At 46.0% G+C, this 20058-nt stretch overlaps 1 protein-coding gene across 2 annotated transcripts in view; it reads left to right on the top strand.

The window, feature by feature from the left end:
• The first annotated feature begins 2702 nt into the window (after window positions 1-2702).
• The window catches only part of LOC144167798 (putative G-protein coupled receptor 150), a 168482-nt gene continuing 151126 nt past the window's right edge, over window positions 2703-20058 (top strand). Inside the window, exon 1 of one of the 2 annotated variants that reach the window (XM_077696971.1) lies at window positions 2703-2790. The gene's annotated coding sequence lies outside the window, so the exon portion shown is untranslated. The remainder of the gene's footprint in view (window positions 2791-20058) is intronic. The other variant, XM_077696972.1, reaches the window with a different exon arrangement.

The following is a 20058-nucleotide window of genomic DNA, read 5'->3' as shown; positions in this document are numbered from 1 at the left end:
TCGCTGCACACTTCGCTTTCGTGTTTTTCTGATTGCTGTGGCAGAGGAATCAACCACACTTTTTTTGGAGAAGACATTCATCAAACGTTTGGGCAATGCATTGTAGTTTCGCGCAGATATCCTCCGTAATGTTACGCCATACAGTGGGGCTATTTATTTTGACGCAAAGGTGGGAGTGCACTGTGTAACCCCACAGGTGTTAACAGATTTGTGTGAGCCCATGGGGTGTATGCCAAGCATTTCAGCAGCAGTAAACGAAGCTATTATTCGATCTGTCGCTATGAGTCGGTTAGATATCATCCAACCACACTCTAAAACAGTTGTCTGATTCAGCTTCCCCATAAATGCCCGGGATTGGCCAATTTATGCAGCTAGCAAGAAAATTTCGGCAAATAAGGATATCGAGCATAGTAGCTTAAACTGGAGTTCCGTCCGCAGTGGGGGATCGTGCAATCTAAATATGACGTTCTTCGCTGCGCGGTGCCACAACGCAAATGACATTTTTGGGTCATAGGGTATGCACGTTGTAGTCGTTTGCGAAATTTGTTTCCTTGGTTACCTGTAGGTCCTGTACTGGTCACTGATGTTCATTGTGATATAGCTGAACCACGAGATTTATTTAGGTTACGTGACAGGTTAATAAATATCGGCTCTTACAATTGAGATCCTACCTTCATATGAGCCGCACATATGACATACCTCTGAAAATGCAAAAAACAAACATTAGACCCTGAACATAAAGCTTCTCGCATTTCGCTAAAAATTGTAGCAGGAGTAGTGTGCCTCGTTCCAGGCAACATAGCGATGATATTCGTTCGAATGCGCGTATTTCGATGATACCATCTTGTAATTTCTGTAAACTTACCTGCAAATTTTCAGGCCCACAAATTTAGCTTTGGGTATTTTTTTCTGCAGTGTGCGTACTGGAAACCACATCTGCATCTTCTTGTACTGTCACTCGATATTAGCCCTGATGCGCAAACATGACTTCAAAACCAAGTTTACGTTTTTTTAAAAGTGTGTATTGATTGATAGTAGGGTTTAACGCACCGACGCCACACAGGCGATGAGGCGCGCCGTAGTGGAGGGCTCCGGAGGAATTTTGACTACCTGGGGACCTTTAACGTGTGCCGAAATCTCGAACACACGGGCATTCTCGCTTTTCGCCTCCATCAGAAAAGCGGGGGCTGCGGCCGACTAAAAGTGTGCAGAACTCCGGATCAGCTCTCTTGGCGTGCAGATTTCTACGGAACTCTATTTATTTATTTATTTTATTTATTTAATACTGCAGGTCATAGGTGGCCCAAGCAGGAGTGGGGGTGTACACAAATTGTTAAATTTCAGTAAAAATAGAAATCAAGGGTAAACATACAGAAGTCTATTGAACAGGAATGCAAAGGTGAGAGAAAAAAACCCGAAAGATGCAAGTGTGATTAAACAGGTCAGAGAAAAAAAGGGAAGAGAACTTTGAGAACTCGGAATGAGCACAGCAGGGTTTAAGCAACCAGATCATTGAAGTTTAACGAAACCGTGTTTAGGCATAATATGTTATGTTAAGCCAACTGCTTTCATTTGTACTTTTTGTTGTTTTTACAGCTTTCGTAAGTCTTCTGAAGGAAGCTTTTATCGAGGTGACCATCAATACCGTGATCTTGTTTCCCGCAGTCCACACAAAAAAGTGTTTGACCACTGAGATATGAGAACAAGTGAGTCCAAAAATTGTGTAACTTGTGAGGATTTTGCTTGGTTTCTACATTGATGGGCACGCTTTTTCTCTATATATTATGGCGTGTGCAAGTGAATTGTCAGAAACAATTGGCGAAGAAGTTTAATGTGGGAAAACGCATGCGGCAACAACATGAGAGAACTTGAGTCACCTCTGTAGGAGCGTTGCTCAGGCTTACACACACTACCACCAGAAAAATTTATAAATCGTGCTTAGATTTATCCAACAATCATTACAACACTTATTGCATTCTGCACTAATAGCACTAAATGCAAAAAAAGTTATTCCTAGAAACTGATTGCATGTGCACTTTATTTTTGCAATCCTGGAGACCAGCTATTCTACTATCACGAATACAAACTAAACAAATATCGAAATACGCAGCGAAATACCCGAGTTTTCTCGAAAGTTTCAAATTTGTCCCAATCTACACCTCATCGATAGGTGCTATCGACAAGTGTCGATAGCCGCTGTCTTATGGGTGTTATGTTAACCGCTTTCCCTGCGTTGTATGACTCGTGAGGTAGAACACGTGCAGCACGAAGCAACCGCAAAATAGGCAGCTACATTGTGGCGGATAACACTAATTTATTAAGTTTCCGTGAGAGCTAAAATTCCTTCCTTGAAACGGTAACCAATTACAACAAATCAGTTGCTAAAACATGCAGCAAGACTACATCGTCACCCGTCATGTAAAATCGCAGCTATCTGCTTCGACAGGGGCAAAGAGTACCGAGGGACCCTTAACAAAAAATATTGATTGTATTAGAAATAACCTACGCAGCTGTAGATCCATACACAAAGCCGGGCGATGAAGGTGGTTGCGATAAAGGCCGTCCTACCAGGCTAACAGCAGCAGAGCAGCGTGGCAAAGAGAAATGGACACAGGTACGAAGAGCGCAAGCGCCGGTGGCGTCTCCTACCGTAGATTTCTCGCTCACCGGTCTCTTCGGCCGCACTTTTTTTTTCCTCCGACCGCTCCCAGGCCGCTCTTCGGCGCGTCGCATTCAACGCCGGCATCGTGACCAGGGCGGCACGCTTTTCGGATAACTGCGGCGGGATCGGTGAGCGAACACTCTCACGTTTTCTAGCGCTTTTTTTTCTTCAGATTTTGTGCTGTGACGCTTTCGCTGCCACCATTGTCTCCGCAGGTTGCGAATGGTGACTTCCTTTTGTCACCCTCAGGTTTTTCTGCGTGTTCCCTGTGTCCTTCGAATAGAAGGAAGTTGCAGCGAGGACGAAGTGTGACATTCTTTTGACAAAGTACCTTTAATACCGACGCGCTTTGGTCCAACCCCGAAATAACATATTCTTATGATGACATGATTATTCTGACAAGCGCAAGGCTTGCCCGTTTTTTCTCGCTTTTGTTTGTTTGTTAATTGTTTGCTTCCTTCTTAGGCATAACTGAAAAGCTCACGTGAATGTCGATACGGGCTACACTACGGATTCGTTGCGTTGTAAATTTTCCTCACTTTTATCGCCGGTTTGTTAGGTGACGCCAAGCGAAAAGGCCTGACGGTGTCATGGGTGCCGCTTAACCACATAGTATACCGCATCGTATGTTCAAAACGGTAGTCGTGTGTCAGTGTTACCTATTAAGTTAGGAGCGCCCTTACGAGTGAGTAACTTTTTCTGAGATCTGCGGGAGTAATCCTGCCAAGAACATTAATAACAAAAAGCGAAACCGTAGGTTAGACTTTACTCTGTAATGTTGTTTTTTTTAACCACTACTGCAGACGTAACGAGCAGTAGGGAAAGAAACGAGGTATATTATTACCCGCTGTTGTACTAGCCTTCTACAAAAATAGTGTCGCAAAAACTATTTACAAATTGGCGAGCACCTGGTGTTAAGTTCCTAACCTCAAGCTATGGATAAATTCCGGGCTTACGCTGTGACAATTTGTTAGGTCGAAACAACATGCAGTGCATAACTATTCATGAACGAGATAACTACCTTTATTTCTGGCTATTGCTTATAACAAACCTGCGGATTGATACCCCCCATCAACGGCTCAATGCTGACCGCCGTCCGTAGACAAAGTACGCTATTGCGAACGCTCTGCAATTCTAAGCTTACGTAGGTGTCTTGGGGGAAAATGTACAGGAATTGGCCGCTAAAACGAACCCTTTGTCACCTGGAGAGAGAGAGTAAACGAGGAGTTTCATTTACTTGTCATAATTGAATAATTCACAGTGGCGTTGTAAACAATTCTGAATTTTCGGCTGCTGCTAATACGTGGGCTCGTTCGATTCCCGGCCGTGGCGGCCGCTTTTCTGACGGAGGCGAAAAGCAAAAACGCCAGTGTGTTCTAGATTTCGGCGCACGTTAAAGATCCCCAGGTGGTCAAAATTAATCCGGAGCCCTCCCCTAAGGCGCGCCTCATCGCCTGCGTTGCGTCGGCGTGTTAAACCCCACAATCAATCAATAATACGTGGGCTCCTATGGGAGGAAAGAGATAAAGAGAGAATTTTTTTAATGTGGACTGGAGAGGTCAGCTTTGCTAGCAGCAGTGCCTGTCCCGCCAGATGCGGATTATTACAATGCAGTGAGGTGGATGAAGGTGATAGAGAAGTCGACAATGGGAGTTAAGCTACAGAAAACGACTAAAACTCCTGTTTATGGGAAATGTACCAAGACAAAGAATAATTGAATTGGCCGCTGCAGCTGCTGCACCATTACGCTGAGTTTTATACACTTGCCGTAATTATAGTTAGTAAAGCGTGCAGTTTATAAGAATTAGGAATTTCTGTCTACTGTCAATACAATGATATTTCGGGAGGAGTATGGCTACAGAAAACAGATTCTATGGAAAGTATGCCGAATTATATCTCGTGAACGGCTCAAAAGACTTTATAACTGTGGGAAGTATTATCTCGGTACGTATCATGGATAACGGTCAGTTGTAGTTTAATACAAATGACATAAAGCCGCCGCTCCTAAGCCATTTCAGCACGTTCACAAAGCCAGCCTGAAGCGGACAGCACAATTTTTCTCAGAGATTGTAGACTTTCAAGTTTCGTTAAACTAATTAGCTGAAAATTATGCTCGATTGCCAATTAAACACCATCGTGTTTTGTTTCATGCCTTCGTTTGGACGGCGCGCTGGTCATTAATGGTGTGTGGGATTATCGCTTGGCTCCGCTGCCTGACCACGTTCACCGTTGGTTGGAGGGAATTTTTTATCGTTTTGGCTGTGCTGCTTGTTGTATATTCGTTAATTATGCTCAATCATGTATCCAGTGATGTACGCAGTATTTCAGCTGGAGAGGGTGGGGATGAGCCCGGAAAAAAGGGAGCGGAGGCGTAAAGGGATAAAAAAAAAAGTAGAATCGAAAACAAGCAGACCTTAAAACATAATCTATTAAACGAAAAAAAAAAGAAGGTTTCGGATGCAGTAGGCCTACTCTACATAACCTTCTGACTGCTTCGTTCAATTTCGCTTGTCTTCAGGGGTACGGAAAATAGATGATCGCTGTGGTGAGAGCAAAGCTTGGAGAGCAGAGCCCCAGAAACTTCGTGCGTAGCACACAACAGAAAAGCTATTATCGGCGGTCGTTGATTGATAATAGCCAGGTTTGGTGATCAAGCCCTTCGTCTCCCCCCCCCCCCTCCTCTACCTGCAAAATTTCTGGAGGTGGGCTAAGGTGATGATGATGATCATGATTGCTATTGGTTTCCCCTTTTTAGCGGGGTGATGACATTTCATCTTACCAAAATGGACTAATATACCTATGTTTTATACTCTTGGTTTAGTACTAGCGCTGCTTAGGGCAGGCACAAAATGCTTATTAGGCACAATATACCTTTTTTTTTCTGTTACAGGTGGTAACTGTCCTAGGCAATTTTCCCCTCTCTGCTTGTCGTCCACCAGCATTCTAATCTTCTTTTCGTCCTCTCCACAGCCTAGAAGTTAATTTCCTGTGTGCTACCCCCAAATCGTAGGGCTTCTGGAAGCCGAATATTTCCCTCATGTAGATTCGGATGGATACCCTCACATTCTAACACCATGTGCCGCATAGCTTCTGTTTCTTTTCCGCAGACTACGCATACCCCATAATTTTGTGAATACTTCCACACAAAGCTCTCTAGTTCGCAAGCAACCTGCTCTAGCCTCAAAAAGCAAAGCACTGCCCTGGGAATTATCGTAGACATTTTCCTCTCTGATGTTCAATTTCTCAGTCCGGTACATCGCTAACGACGTTTTAGCTTCCATTTTTTTCCCTCCATTTATTCGTTTCAATCTACCTTGCCTCTTTTTTGGTTACCTTGGCTGTTTTGGATTCTCCACTGTTCTTTCCGTATTTCAGCGTTAGCCTTCTAGTCTTCCTTAACCACTGCGCGTCCACTCTTTTCAAGTATAGGTACCTAAAAACCTTAGCTGCCTACCTTCGTTGATCCATTGCTCTTAACCTCATCTCAAAAAATAATTTACTCTGTGCTTCTCGAACTTCAAACGACGCCCAGCCCATAACTCCCTGCACTGCTTCGTTAGTTGTTTTTGCATTCGCGCCTAAGACCGAACGTCCTACCGTTCTCTGGTTCACTTCAAGGCCTGATAGAACGCCTGATTTTAGGCAGAGTACAGCATTCGCAAATGTGAGACCCGGAACCATTACTCCTTTCCACATTCTTCTCACTACTTCATATTTGTTATACACCTACAGAGCTCTATGGTTCTTTATAGCTGCGTTTCGCTTTCCCTTACCCCTTAGTTGCTCCTCGTGAGTTCTTCAGTAGTTATTCCCTTCGTTTATCCACACTCCCAAATATTTATATTCCTTCACTCTTTGTAATTCGCCTTGCTGGATAGACACTGCGTCAGTGGTAGCGTCATTGAAAACCATTATTCCTGATTTTTCTGCACTAACATCTAACCCGAGGTCCGTGGCTTCCTGGCCGCTAATATTTATTAGCCGTTGCATATCGGCCTGGTTATCAGCTAAAAGAAAAATGTTGTCTGCATATAACATTCCCGGAAGACGCTGTTGTACCACTTCGCCTTCCAGCATATAGGTACACTAACCACCCCCTCCCCCCCCCCCCCCCCCGCGCTGGGCACATGCCAGGGAATCTATCGATATGCATGAACTTGCTTACTTCCTATAATGATATTAAAAATTCGTAAAAATATCGTCTGTTTCAGTAGGTAGACTTTGGATATGATTATCGGAGGCTGGCTGACTCGCACAAAGAATCCGCTCTCAAAGCATTAACATAAAATGAGACCGCTTCGTATAGTGAACTGTAGAATAATAAAATTCCTGCGTAAGTGTGCTAAATAAATAAGCAGAGATAGATACCACCAAACGTAATTAAAACACGTATCCATGAACTTTACAAAATTTCTCGATCGGATGGAGCTTTATCTTGAACAACAATTACACCATCCTTCCAAGTTGAACAACTACCCTCATGGTTGTACTGGCTGTCGAAAAGCTGTATATGAACACGTCGTTAACATCAAGGAAACTTTCCTGCAATTGTGTTTCAGGTTGGTCTCCCCACGCGCTCTGATGAAACCTCGGCTTTTAGGGGAAGATGAGTAGCGACGTTGCATATGGCACAACACAGTACTCGCCCAGGGCGCAAATCAGTGGGTAAATGGATCGGAAGGGGAGTGGGGTCGTGCAAACTACGCAGGTGTAAGCTATGAGCAGCATAGCACGTGGTGAAATATTCAGCAAGGCACATCCATGGGCGCAAAAGTGCAGGGTCCTGTACGCCAGTCCCTTGGTACCTTGCCACCCACCTACAGTTCTCCAATGCTGCGGTTTCTTGCGGTCTGATTTTTCGCTACTAATGCTGTTTTTCGTTCATTCCGTACACCACGTGTACTCCGACACTTCTGTAAACCCCCACCCTGCTCTAACAAATATCCTGCTTCTTCTTGTGACTTTTGAAAGTGTTGCCCCCCGTGGCTACACTCTAACAGCACCACTCTGCCTTTCAAACAACACTTCTATTATAATAAATTAAGGGAGCACTGAAGTAAATTTTTCTCAATTCTTCCTCAGCGCGGCATCCTTTAGTTCAACACTTGTCTAAATATATTTCACTAATCAGCGGAAGTCTGGAGGCCTAGTGCACGTGTAGACGCCATGCCCCGCCGCCTCGAGAGCTACCCCAGTGACGTCAGACTAGTTTGCATGTGGTTATAGGCTGGCTCAGCGTTTGTTACTTTTGTATTCCCTATTTAGTAGTCCACAGTTTTATTTTATTTTTCCGTGTGTATGTGCACACTCGTACTGGGTAAAACATGTCTCCAAGCTGACTACCCGAATAGTGAGCAGGATGATGTTAATAAAAAAATGGTGGCAGTTCCGAACCCACTTTTCCCGAGATAAGATAACCCCAAATTGGTAAAATAAACTCTGAAAATAAAATACACGTTACTCACTCTAAACTTGTAAAGACATCTGGCCATTTGTATAACTGACTCTATTCCGTCTTCGTGTCAAAGCATAATTCTCAAGAAGAATACGTATCATCTCTAAACTGTATACTAATTGCAAGGCGAAGCATTCTCAGCAGCTCTGCAAGGTAGCACCCCGTGTCCACCAACCCAGCATGATTCAGTCATTTAGGCGAAGCGGCTCATGTACGGCTGAAAAAAAAATATAAAGTGCGCCCGAAGGACGGCTTGTATGCATATTATGAAAGAATTCGGACACATTTAGACAAATGACGGTTGCTTTGTATGCTACTCGTTTTAATTAGGCGAAATTTTTCTTGGCGATTTTGGCCTTTCTTATTAGTAAATTTTGTGTGACTGATACTGCTTTAGTGTTTACAGTTGCTTTCCTCAGCGTTCCCAATAAGTTTAGGGTATTATAGTGGCGCATATTATTCTTTATTATCACTGTCTTTCCACGCATTTAAAACTATTCTACTACGCTTAATACGAAGTACATACGCGATAAGCACTTGCTTCCCTGTCATGAGAAGCGCAAAGTCAACTAGAATGTCTCCACAGAAGTCAAATAATTGCATCGAAAAGACTCGTGGCAGATAACGCCTGAGCTAAATGCGAAAAAGAATAGTGAGGGACGCGCCGAATGGGACCTGGAGCATGAGGTGCGCCGTAGGGGAGGAATACGGATTAATTCGTACCACCTGGAGATATATTGCGTGAGCCAAAATCTCCCCACACGGGCACTGCTATTTTTTGCGTTCATCAGAACAATAGCTGCCGTTATCGCGCTCCGTACTCGTGCTCAACAGCACAACGCCATGGCCCCCACGGCGGGTCCCGAGGCATTCGAAGGTGCTATAAATTTGGCGCCACGTTTCTTACCTTAAGCAATATCCCGGCAATAGATTTGACGGTATTATGCCTTAGGGTTACCTTTGTCACCTGCAAGATCCGTAATGGGAACTTCGACATCATTAGCCAGTGCAAAAGGGACGCGAACACAGAGAAACGACAGACAGACAGCACAGGCGTTTCCTATCATGTGCGTGTCTTTTCTCCGTGCAGGCGTCTTGTTAATAATGTTGAAGTACCCTCAACACTAAACAGACAAAATATTTTCCCTGTCTAATCAATTGGTTGCCGTATTCCGTATTCATGGTATAAAAAAGTTGAGGCCTGCTAGCGAAAATTTGGATCTATTTTTTTTTTTTGTTCTAAAATGTGTTACGACGACAAATTCCGCCAGACTATTAATGAATCCGGTAGAAAGTCTAGTGGAGGGCGTCGATATAAAGATAAAGGTGGAATTCACACAATTAAAGATATAAAGCTTGAAAACTTTCCATTTCCCAACTGCGAGTGATGAAATTTTGCGTTGATTGAAATACTCACAGGATTCTGCCTCATAAATGAATGCAGCGTTCACAAAAAGTTTGCGTCCGTCGAAAACTCGCGTTTAATGGTGTGGCACTCTGCATCGGTGGAACGGTGAAATTCGCGTTGATGGTATCAATAAATCTTCGCTCAAAGGGATGAGATTCGGGTCGGACGCAACGTTAGCAAGAACGCGTGTGCGTGCGGGGACCACCAACTGCGCCGCGACGCCACGCTGCCATACCCCACGCTCAGCAGTACACTCGGGAGGGCGTCCCAGTTTTGTTACAAAGTAGATTATAAAGCCCCCGCAGGTAGCCTACCTTTCAATGTATTGAAACTACTTGGACCGTTTAAACAGCTGCATCATCAGGACTTCCGTAATTCGTTGTGTTTTTTTTCTGCTTTCGTTCATTTTTGGGATTGTGAGAACCCTATGACCATGATTTTGATCTATAAGGCGACCCGGTGAATTTCTGCGAATGCAGTATCTTTCGTAGAAATAGACGGAGAACATTTAGGGTAAAGTAAAAAAAAGATCATATTTACGCTTAGCTGAACTAAGAAACAAGCGTTAGGCACCACTTTATTTTATGGTTTGTTTGTTTATCTGTTTGTTTGTTGGTTGGTTTGTTCTTACTTTCTCGAAAGCCGACCAATGCTACCGAGCTCATTACCTATGGTTCCGAATTTTTGGACGGCCAACATGAACTAAGCGGGTACGAGTTATTTGGCTTTGCATGGTTGGTTGTTTGTTTCAGTTAATTTCAGTACGTTCATGCTTTACTGTTCATTTCACAATAAACAGAACAAAATAACTACCACAAACATAAAAACGAAAGTGACGCAAACACGTTGTGGTAGTAAATACGTTTTTCACAACCGCTAAGCTTTGGCTTCCAAGCCATGTAAAACGGGAATTTTTATTCATATACTGGTGAATACTGGAAAAGCCGAGAAGGCAAACCTTTTATTGAGCCGTGATAAAATAGAATAAAAAACAGTGGAGGCGCCTTAATTTTAAGAAGGAATAGGCAAGACGTCCAGATTTAAGGTCCCGGAACCTCCATCATCGTTCTGTGCAGAACTTGTAGCCATTAGAGAGGCTCTGATTGCTGTAACCGGAATCACTTTGCAGCCCGGGGCGCGCATCGTAGTTCGCACCGATGCTCTACAAGCAGTCCGCCTACCACGGTTAGTTAGTCGTAGCCCTGTGCTGGCTCAGAGTATTCATCAACTTGCGGCAGGAATCGCTCACAAGATCCTGATTGAATGGGTTCCACGTGACCTACTCACAGAACACTGCAAGGCAGACGTAGCAGCCCGACTGGCAGCATCCGTTCCATCTCCGACTTCCCCGTTAGAGCTGGATGATGCCACTCTCCTGGTGACGAGAAAAGAACACCTCCGGCGCCGCACACGTGCTCTCATTCCACCGTGTGCTGCCACCCTCCCCCCGGGTCTTACCCGTGCAGAGGAGGTTGCGCTCAGGAGGATTCGGGTGGGGGTGGCCTTAACTCCCGCCGTGACCCGCCACTGGCCTCAATACTGAGGCTCCTTTACAAACCCTGGTTGCTCGGTGTGCCACCGCAGTGACGCGATTGCCGACCTTCATCACTTGCTGTGGTCCTGCCTCACCTTGAGGCCGACGAGACTGCGGCACCTTGCGGCGACGGGCCTCCGCGTAGACGACGCCTCCGCATACGCCGCATGGATACATGGGCGCCATTATTGTTCACTCCTTGACTTTATCCACGAAGCAAACATTTTCATTTTCATCTAATCACCATCACCTCATAATCCCATATATATGCCCTGTGGCAAAATAAACGTTCATAAAAAAAACGGAAAGTAGAAAAAGTAATTGGCGAAGCTTGCACTAAGACGCGCAAGGCTTGAACTACAGCGAAGCTGAAGGATTTCTTCCTATGTAAGCACTGAAGGACAAACCACCACGCATTGCATTAGGTTTCAAATTGTTTATTTACATATTCGTTCACCGCTTCTCAGCGCGGTAGTAGTAGTCATCGTCATATTCATATATATCATCGTCTTCACCATGCATGGCTGGCGGGTCCAGATCGTTTGACCACAGGCGTTCATATTTCTCCTAAAGTGGAACGCGTCAGCACGCGATATAACCGGCGCAATCGGCGTCGCGAACTGGACGTTTGTACCGCGACTCTTTGTAGAGCCACGTGTGTGAATTCAAGTGACGCAGCATGGGCAATCGTTGTGGGCGCCGTTTGCAGCTTCGCAGTCCAACCACCTTCACAGCGTGTATTGGCGCCATTTTAAGTGCGAATGCACTTCTTAAGCGAGCCTGAATCGTCCGCCGCCGTCGTCCGCATAGCAACAGCTGCGGGTGCGCGCGCTCCTCGTCTTCCTCCTCGTCTTCCCTAGCAACGGGGGGAGATGGGCGCGCGCTACTCTCCTCCTCCTCTCTCCGCTCAGTGACTGCGGGTGTTGGGCGCCTCCTCTCCACTTCGGGCGGGAGAGCTCTCGCTCGCGTAGCGGGCGCTCCGCATTCCGACGCGTGAGGGCGCTCGTGTAGCCCTCGCCGTAACCGCGGGCGCTACTCTCCTCCTCCTCTCTCCGCTCAGTGACTGTGGGTGTTGGGCGCCTCCTCTCCACTCCAAGGTCACGATATCCACCGTAATCGCGCAATCAACAACCGTGCATTCGCACTTACACACTCTTCCCCTCGGGGAAGTGCGAGGGAATTTTTTTACAGTGCAGAGCACTTTAGGGGCCCGGCTTGTCGACTTAGCTCGTTCGCGGTCACGCTATCTAGCCACCACAATCATGGGGCCTCACAAACCCAAACAGGGTCAGACGGCGTCACGCAAGCAAACAGAGGCTTCGGAAAGGTACCCGCTTGTCCCTCGGTTCTGCCGTCCGGCGATCAGTTAAGACGATACTTGAACGAGCGGTTCATATAGCTACAACTGTTCTAAACTCCTGAACCGCTGGTGCTTGTCATACATGTCCCCATTATTTAGCGCAAAGAAAATTGCACGTACATTTGATGCAAAATATACGTACCTTATACGGGGACCAATTATACGGGGACGTGCCTTATACGGGGACGAATACGTACCTTATACGGGGACGTACCGTATACGGGGACGAATTGCAAAGCATGCTTACCACACTGGACAAACAGAGTAGAACCGTGGGCCTGAAAATTAATATGCAGAAAACTAAAGTAATGATCAATAACCTCGGGACAGCACAGCGATTTGAGATAGGTGGCGAGGCAGTAGAAGTGGCAAGCGAATATATCAACTTAGGCCAAGTTGTGACCCCGGATCCCAACCAAGAGGCAGAGATAATTAGGAAGATAAAAATAGGGTGGACTGCATTCGGCAGGCATTCTGAGATAATTAATGGCAGCCTACCATCATCCCTGAAGAAGAAAGTGTATGACAGCTGCATCTTACCAGTACTCACTTACGGGGCAGAAACTTGGAGGCTCACTAAGAGGGTTCAACTTAAATTGAGGACGACTCAGCAAACAATGGAACGGAAGATGATAGGTGTAACATTAAGGCACAAGAAGAGAGGGGAGTGGATACGAGAACAAACGTGTGTTAAGGGCATAATAACAGAAATTAAAAATAAATGGACGTGGGCAGGGCATGTAACGCGAAGGCAAGATAACAGTTGGTCATTAAGGGTAACAGAGGGGATCCCCAGAGAAGGCAAGCGTGGCAGAGGGCGGCAGAAAGTTGGATGGGCAGATGAGATCAAGAAGTTTACTGGGATAAATTGGTCACACTTAGCACAGGACCGGGGTAATTGGAGATTAATGGGAGAGGCCTTTGCACTGCAGTGGGCGTAGATAGGCTGATGATGATGATGATTATTATTATTATTATTATGATGATGATGATGATGATACGTACCTTATCGGCAGCCCTGCGTTCATTTAATTAGGAACGCTCGTTGCGTCGTGTTTTTTTTTTTTGCAATAGTAAAAGTACAAAAGCGACCGCGCAAGAAAAAATGGCGCGTTCAAACTGCGCAGTAAGGCGCCGGCCCGAGCCCGATGAAAGCAAGCACAAAAAGAACAGAACTCCCGCTACTGCTGTTCTGGACAGTGGGCGCGCTAGCACAGCGAAAGCAGAAAATTTGAATTGCATTGGACAACACCTGTTCAATTCATTACGAGAGGAGTGAGACAGGGAGGGGAAAAGCGTGAAGGGTGATAGCATTGAGCGGATCACGGCACCACAGCGGCTCCGGCGGATTAATCGTTGGTCTGCACTTCCGACCGCTTTCCTGTTGAGTGGAAGTGCTTTAATTTTTTCCAAGAGCCACGCGCAAGCCTGGACGATTCCGGGTGCTCTTCGTAAAACGCGTGGTCACGTGTGTGGTAAACGGCAGATGTAACAACGACTGAAATTTTCTGATGATGCCACCCACATTTGGGCCAGCAACAACTGCTCCGCGGTTTGAATACGTAATAAATACATAATTAGAAAGCCGGCTGTAACTTTTAAATATCTCTAAATTTTAGTTCGACTTGATCAATATGAATGGCGCTCAATTTCAGCGTGATAAATTTTTACCCCATCAGCTTTTTTGAGAGAAGCCTCACCAATTATTTCGCTAATAAAGCGCCGCCCCTGCCCTCTTTTGCCAAAGTTTTTTTTGTCCTTTTTCAACAGAAATTCTTTGTATGCCCAATGTGTTACGAAAATATCAGTGCACCAATTTCTCTACTTGGATATCGAATTATTCTGTCCACCGATGTATTGCACTAATGGCAAAGCTTGTCAGAAGACATGTTTATCAACATTAATACGGAAATGTATTGAAGGCAAACTAATGAGGCCCTTTTGAGCCTGTGCCTTTACTACGGAGGGAAAGCACATTATTTGGGCAGCACCACTAGCTGCTACTGAACCTTCCCTAATGGTTGAGTAGCCGTCGAGTTCTGCGTCCATGCGCGAGACCATGGCTTCGATCCCCAGCTGTCGAGGCTGCATTTCTCGTCAAGGCTAAATATGAAGCGTGATTGTGGCGCACGGTAAAATTCCCCCAGTCATTTATTGCGCTTCACAGACCGAAATTACTCTACAAGTCGTAGCTTAGGAGTACTTTCAGTGCGTAAGCCTTGATTTCGAACTTTATGAACATATTGAAGATTTTGCCTAAAGACGACACAGCTTTCAGGCAAGTTGCGCCCTCTTAAATTTCTGTTTCGGTATTTAAAAACTTTTATGACACGCCAAGCCTTGTTTCGAGCAGCTCCATTGATTTCGTATAAAGTGACACGTCAAGGCCACATGATTATTACGGATACCGCGGAATCTAGCTTTTCCCTTTACTACCGAGTTATCGGCATTCGTTCGCCGTGAGCACTCGGATTGAAAACACTGCGCGTAAAGGACAAAACAATACGGAAGGGACAGGACAAATGATGCCCCAACTGATGGACCAAATGATGCAACGTGTGCACCAACTAACTGATGTGCTAACAATTGATGCACCAACTAACCCAACTACACGCTGTACTGAGCATCCAGATGTTCTTACGATTTTCTACACATGCTATTTTTTCTGGTATATCTAACGTGATGAAAATATCTAACGTCATGGCAGGACGACGAGGTCCTGCCATCTTCTTTTGCTCTGTATTTATGATGCCGTTCAAAGGTGCTCAAGCAGTACCAACTTGCTCAAATTTCGATCCTTCTGTGGAATTTTGCTGCACGGAGCACGAACGCTCCTCCGCGAAATGACCACCCTCAAAGCAAAGGTCTTATTTTTTGACGCGCAGATTGGAAAGCGCAGGCACAGTTTTGAATGTGGCAATACGTCGGGATCATTTCTCCCTGCGTTATGTCGCTGAATTTTGTTGAAAAGAGTTTAGTGTGCCTTAGTGTATGTTGACACGAAACGCGCAAGAAGAGAAACCGGCTTATTTCGAATTTTCGGGCATTGCTCCTTAAAGCAGTGTTGCAGCAAACAGTTTTTGTGTGACAGTTCCCAACCAGGCCTCAATAGCTGGGCATGTCGGCTGTTAGCCACCACTTATACATCCCACTCGGCGGCACACCTTTCCAACAGACTAAAGGAACAGTGAAGCTGTACTGGGTTCCTGGCCCCGCCGGGCTACTGGGCAACGAAAAAAATTAAAGCCGTTCCACTCAATGTGAAAGCTGTCAGAAGAGCAGAGCAGTGATTCACCATAATAGGCTGTAGCGCTGTTATCTGCTCACTGCTACCACACATCACGATGAATGGAACGGAGGTTTGTTCAATGCAATTCAAATTTCCCGCCTTCGCAGTGCTCACGCGTCCCCTGCCTGAAATTGCGCCAGCGGGGGTTCTTTTTTTTTTTGTGCTTGCTTTCCACCCGCACGTGCCGGCGTTGCACTGCCACTTTTTTTAAGTGCGAATGCACTTCTTAAGCGAGCCTGAATCGTCCGCCGCCGTCGTCCGCATAGCAACAGCTGCGGGTGCGCGCGCTCCTCGTCTTCCTCCTCGTCTTCCCTAGCAACGGGGGGAGATGGGCACGCGCTACTCTCCTCCTCCTCTCTCCTCTCAGTGACTGCGGGTGTTGGGCGCCTCCTCTCCACTTCGGGCGGGAGAGCTCTCGCTCGCGTAGCGGGCGCTCCGCATTCCGACGCGTGAGGGCGCTCGTGTAGCCCTCGCCGTAACGGCGGGCGCTACTCTCCTCCTCCTCTCTCCGCTCAGTGACTGCGGGTGTTGGGCGCCTCCTCTCCACTCCAAGATCACGATATCCACCGTAATCGCGCAATCAACAACCGTGCATTCGCACTTACACACTCTCCCCCTCGGGAAAGTGCGAGGGAATTTTTTTCGCTTACTATCGTAAAACCCAACCCAAGTAGCGTTCCTAACCAAACGAACGCGGACACTGCCGGTTAATTACGTATATTTTGTCTCAATTATACCTGCAGTTTTCTTTGCGCTAAACAACGGAGAGATGTATTACAAGCGCCAGCGGTTCACAAGTTTCGAATGGTTATGACTATATAAACTGCTTGGTTTTCGAAGCCTTTGTGAGACTCCGCTACGACGGTACGCTTTGGGGCTCTACTTGGGTCCAGCGAGCGAGCTGCGCCGGCAAGGCGAGCCCCTAAAGTGTTCTGCACTTACAAGGCTAATCAGCTTTCCCGAGACGCATACATTCGGGCTTCCAGCACCGGCTGTTAAAGTCCGACATCTGAGGAACCAATTTACCCGCAACTTCGCCTTTAAAAATAGAAAACAGCGAAGCGTCTGCTTCCAGCACCCCACCCTAACCTAACACGACAGCCGCAAACCCTATTCCGACAGCACAAACACTCACTCAAACAACACTCAAAACACCAGCAATGCTACATTTCATCAGATATAGCAAAACAACACCCTTACCGTCATGTTCGCAGTGCAAAATTACCTGTAACCAAACCACATCCTTTGGGAGTGCCCCGAATACATCCAAATTAGAAAACAGTACGCAGAGAGCGGCTGACCTTCTCTAGAAGAGAAGTGGAGCAACGCAACCTGGTTGACTTCATTGAGGAAGCCGTCAGCAGAAGCCTGGACCGAGGCCTCTGAATCTCGCTACGCTCCCTACAACTCCTGACTTTCTACCTGTCAACCTGTCAATAAAATATTACTCTCTCTCTCTCTCTCTCTCTCTCTCTCTCTCTCTCTCTCTCTCTCTCTCTCTCTCTCTCTCTCTCTCTCTCTCTCTCTCTCTCTCTCGCTCGCTCGCTCTTAGAAGGTTCCGTTTCTGTTACGGGTGCTGAACGCCGGGGATGTTTTTTTTTTTCTTTCGCTCAATGTTCCATTTAAGGCTTTCAGCTTAAAACCCCTAAGAATGGTAAAGCTTATGAAGTCTTAGTATATGGGCACATTGTTCTACTAGCACGTATGAAAATGTTCACACCTGTTAACATTTTTAGCCCACACACAAACAATGGGCATACATTGCCCAAGATATATGTACTAAGTAGCGCTTAACAGGGTTCATATAAACAAAACTACTGCATCCATATTGCATTTGGAAACAATTTTTACTAATGTAAACCATATTTCATTTGGAAACCATTCATATTGAAAACCATACCGGCACCAAGCTAGGCGTTGCACCGCGCAACTTGCCAATCAAGCAGTTCACCATCTCATTAAGTGGCGTAGTGAGCCGTTCGTTGGCGTCCCTTTCAAAACTTTCAAAACCGCTTTACGTACACGTTGAGAAACGTTCTATAGGCGGAGATCAGGAAGCGAGGCGTTAAAATCAGTGCCCAGATAGCCGCCTATTTATAACAATTTGCGATCCGGGAGGAGAATACTTTCAGCAGTTACCTGTTCGGGGATGCCGCTATTGAAAATGGCAGGTGCGCACATTGTGGAGGGGTATAAAGCTCGTTCGTTGTCTTAACTTCCCGTGTTCGAACTGGGGTTCGCAAATATCTCTGAAATCAGCGTGCGCAAAAAAATGCCATTACAGGTAGCTGCCACAGACATTCAGTATTAAGATAACTGCTTCAAAATGCCTCCAACCGCAGTTTCAAAACGATGTTTTCCATCGTAGAAACACCGACATTCTCTGGACATGGTCATACGGGCCACTGGGGCCCACAAGTTTAATCGAAATGCGTCGAAACGTCACGTAATGCCTTGAATTTGTAACGAGGCGAGTTAACCATCCATAACTATGGGTAATATTTAAACGACTGTACCAATAAGTATTTAAAATCCCTTGACCCACGCTCGGGGGATATGGTTTGAGTTTTAAAAGCGTCGTCTGCAAAATAAATAAGCGAAATAAAACAATGCTCTGATAAAACCGGAAATCTATTCTGAGCCATCCTTTTAGCGCTGTTACTCAACGCCTTAAGAAGAAAAATTGGGATTACCATACAAAAAAAAAAAGAAGAGAGTCAGCAGGTTTCGCCACACCGACCTATTATTATCAAGTCGATTGGGAGCAGTCTGCTGCTTTCTCTTTTCTACCCTTGTTCTTTAAAAGCTCTGCAATGAGTCTTTGGGCGAGGGATGAGAACTCCGTCTTCCCCATTGCGGGCATTCTCTTTTTCATTTCTTTTGTCTTTTTTTGCTAACCAAGAACAGTATTTTTAGGCCTGATTTACGACCGTTATATTAAGCCACTGCTCGCTGTCGAGCGATTCCCCTCAAGTCTCTAACACGGAGAATCTTACGATATTGTTACGCAAGGAAGAAAAGACAACCATTAGCAAAAAATCATTACGTTTTTTTTTAAAAAAAGAAACGAATGCGAGGACGGAGAAGCAGAGACAAGCGAAGAAACAAAAACAACACGGATCGAACAGTATGTGGAACCGCGCCGGCTGGCACAGTTGTCGAACGACGTCGGTACCGCACTCTGGAGTGCTCGGCACTTTCGTCGCTATATTTTTTTGAAGCCGTGGAGAATGCCAGTGCCACCGGACAACCACCACCATTGCCCTTAACACAGGCCTTGGCGTCCCTATGTCCGCAAGGGGAGGGCATTCGCGATATCCGTACACTATAAAGGACAGCATCGGAGGCATCAGATACGCACGGGCTATAATGGCGGTGTTGACGAACAAAAAGCAGGTACGGATGAAGGTACGCCCTAGTCTTGACGGTGACGCACCAGCTCAACGCTTACCCTTCGCTTCGACATTTTAAAATGGTATGGCGGTGGAAGCTCGCAAGAATTGAGCGGCTGGCTGCCCTGTTTGCTACAATCAGTGTCCTCGGCTGCAACGACCTTGCAAAGGTCACTTTGCGTGCGATAAAAAAAAGAAGGAAGGTTTAGACGCCATTGCGCAAGCCGGAAATGGCATATACACTCTGAGTTCCAGTGGGGATATGTTGAGTCGGCCCCGCTTTGCCGCATCTGCAAGTTCTCCCACCTATGCCGTCATGTAACGGTCACTTCGAAACATCGTTACCACCGTCCATTTACTGTTTCGGGTGTGCACGAAATTACTGGATGAGCGCGTTAAGAAGACGGAAATTCCTAGGGCAAAAAATCTACGCAGAAGCTCCATATTAGTAAATTTTCATGTATTCCGTCACAATTCTATTTGTGTTGTCTTCGTCACACTTTCTTTTTCGGCGAACGCGTGCAGCGGACCGTTTGTGAGCCGTTTAAGCTAACCGAACGCAGTTGTTGGTGCCCCGCGTGAGCAGACAGCCAAGGTCGTCGTCTTCTGCACGTTCTGTTATATCCGGCGGCGCTCGCGTCAGTGCGAGGCACGGCCCTTTTATTTACGTTCTGTTCTAGTTCGGATTTCTCCGAGGCTGTTTTTACCCATTGCTGCTATTTATTTCTGCTAAACCGGATCGGACGGGATTTTTTTAATTAATGAAACGCTGTAATTGTTGCTTGTTTTATTGACTTCTGGCTTAAACATGACCAAGGCTACCTGTGTTCTGAGCAGTGTTAGCATACGTGAACCGTGCCACTGAAGTGTAGTAGTTTGGGATGGTTTTGCCCATATGTGCACTATCTGCAGGCGCGCTGTTATGAAAAGCATATACGTGGTGCTAGTTTTCTTTTTT

Source organism: Haemaphysalis longicornis, unplaced genomic scaffold, assembly GCF_048455015.1.
Source record: "Haemaphysalis longicornis isolate Haplotype H1 unplaced genomic scaffold, Haemaphysalis longicornis Haplotype H1 scaffold_2, whole genome shotgun sequence".
In the NCBI taxonomy this organism is placed as follows: domain Eukaryota; kingdom Metazoa; phylum Arthropoda; class Arachnida; order Ixodida; family Ixodidae; genus Haemaphysalis; species Haemaphysalis longicornis.
The sequence above is the reverse complement of the archived record's forward strand: the minus strand, read 5'-3'. Positions and strand labels throughout refer to the sequence as shown.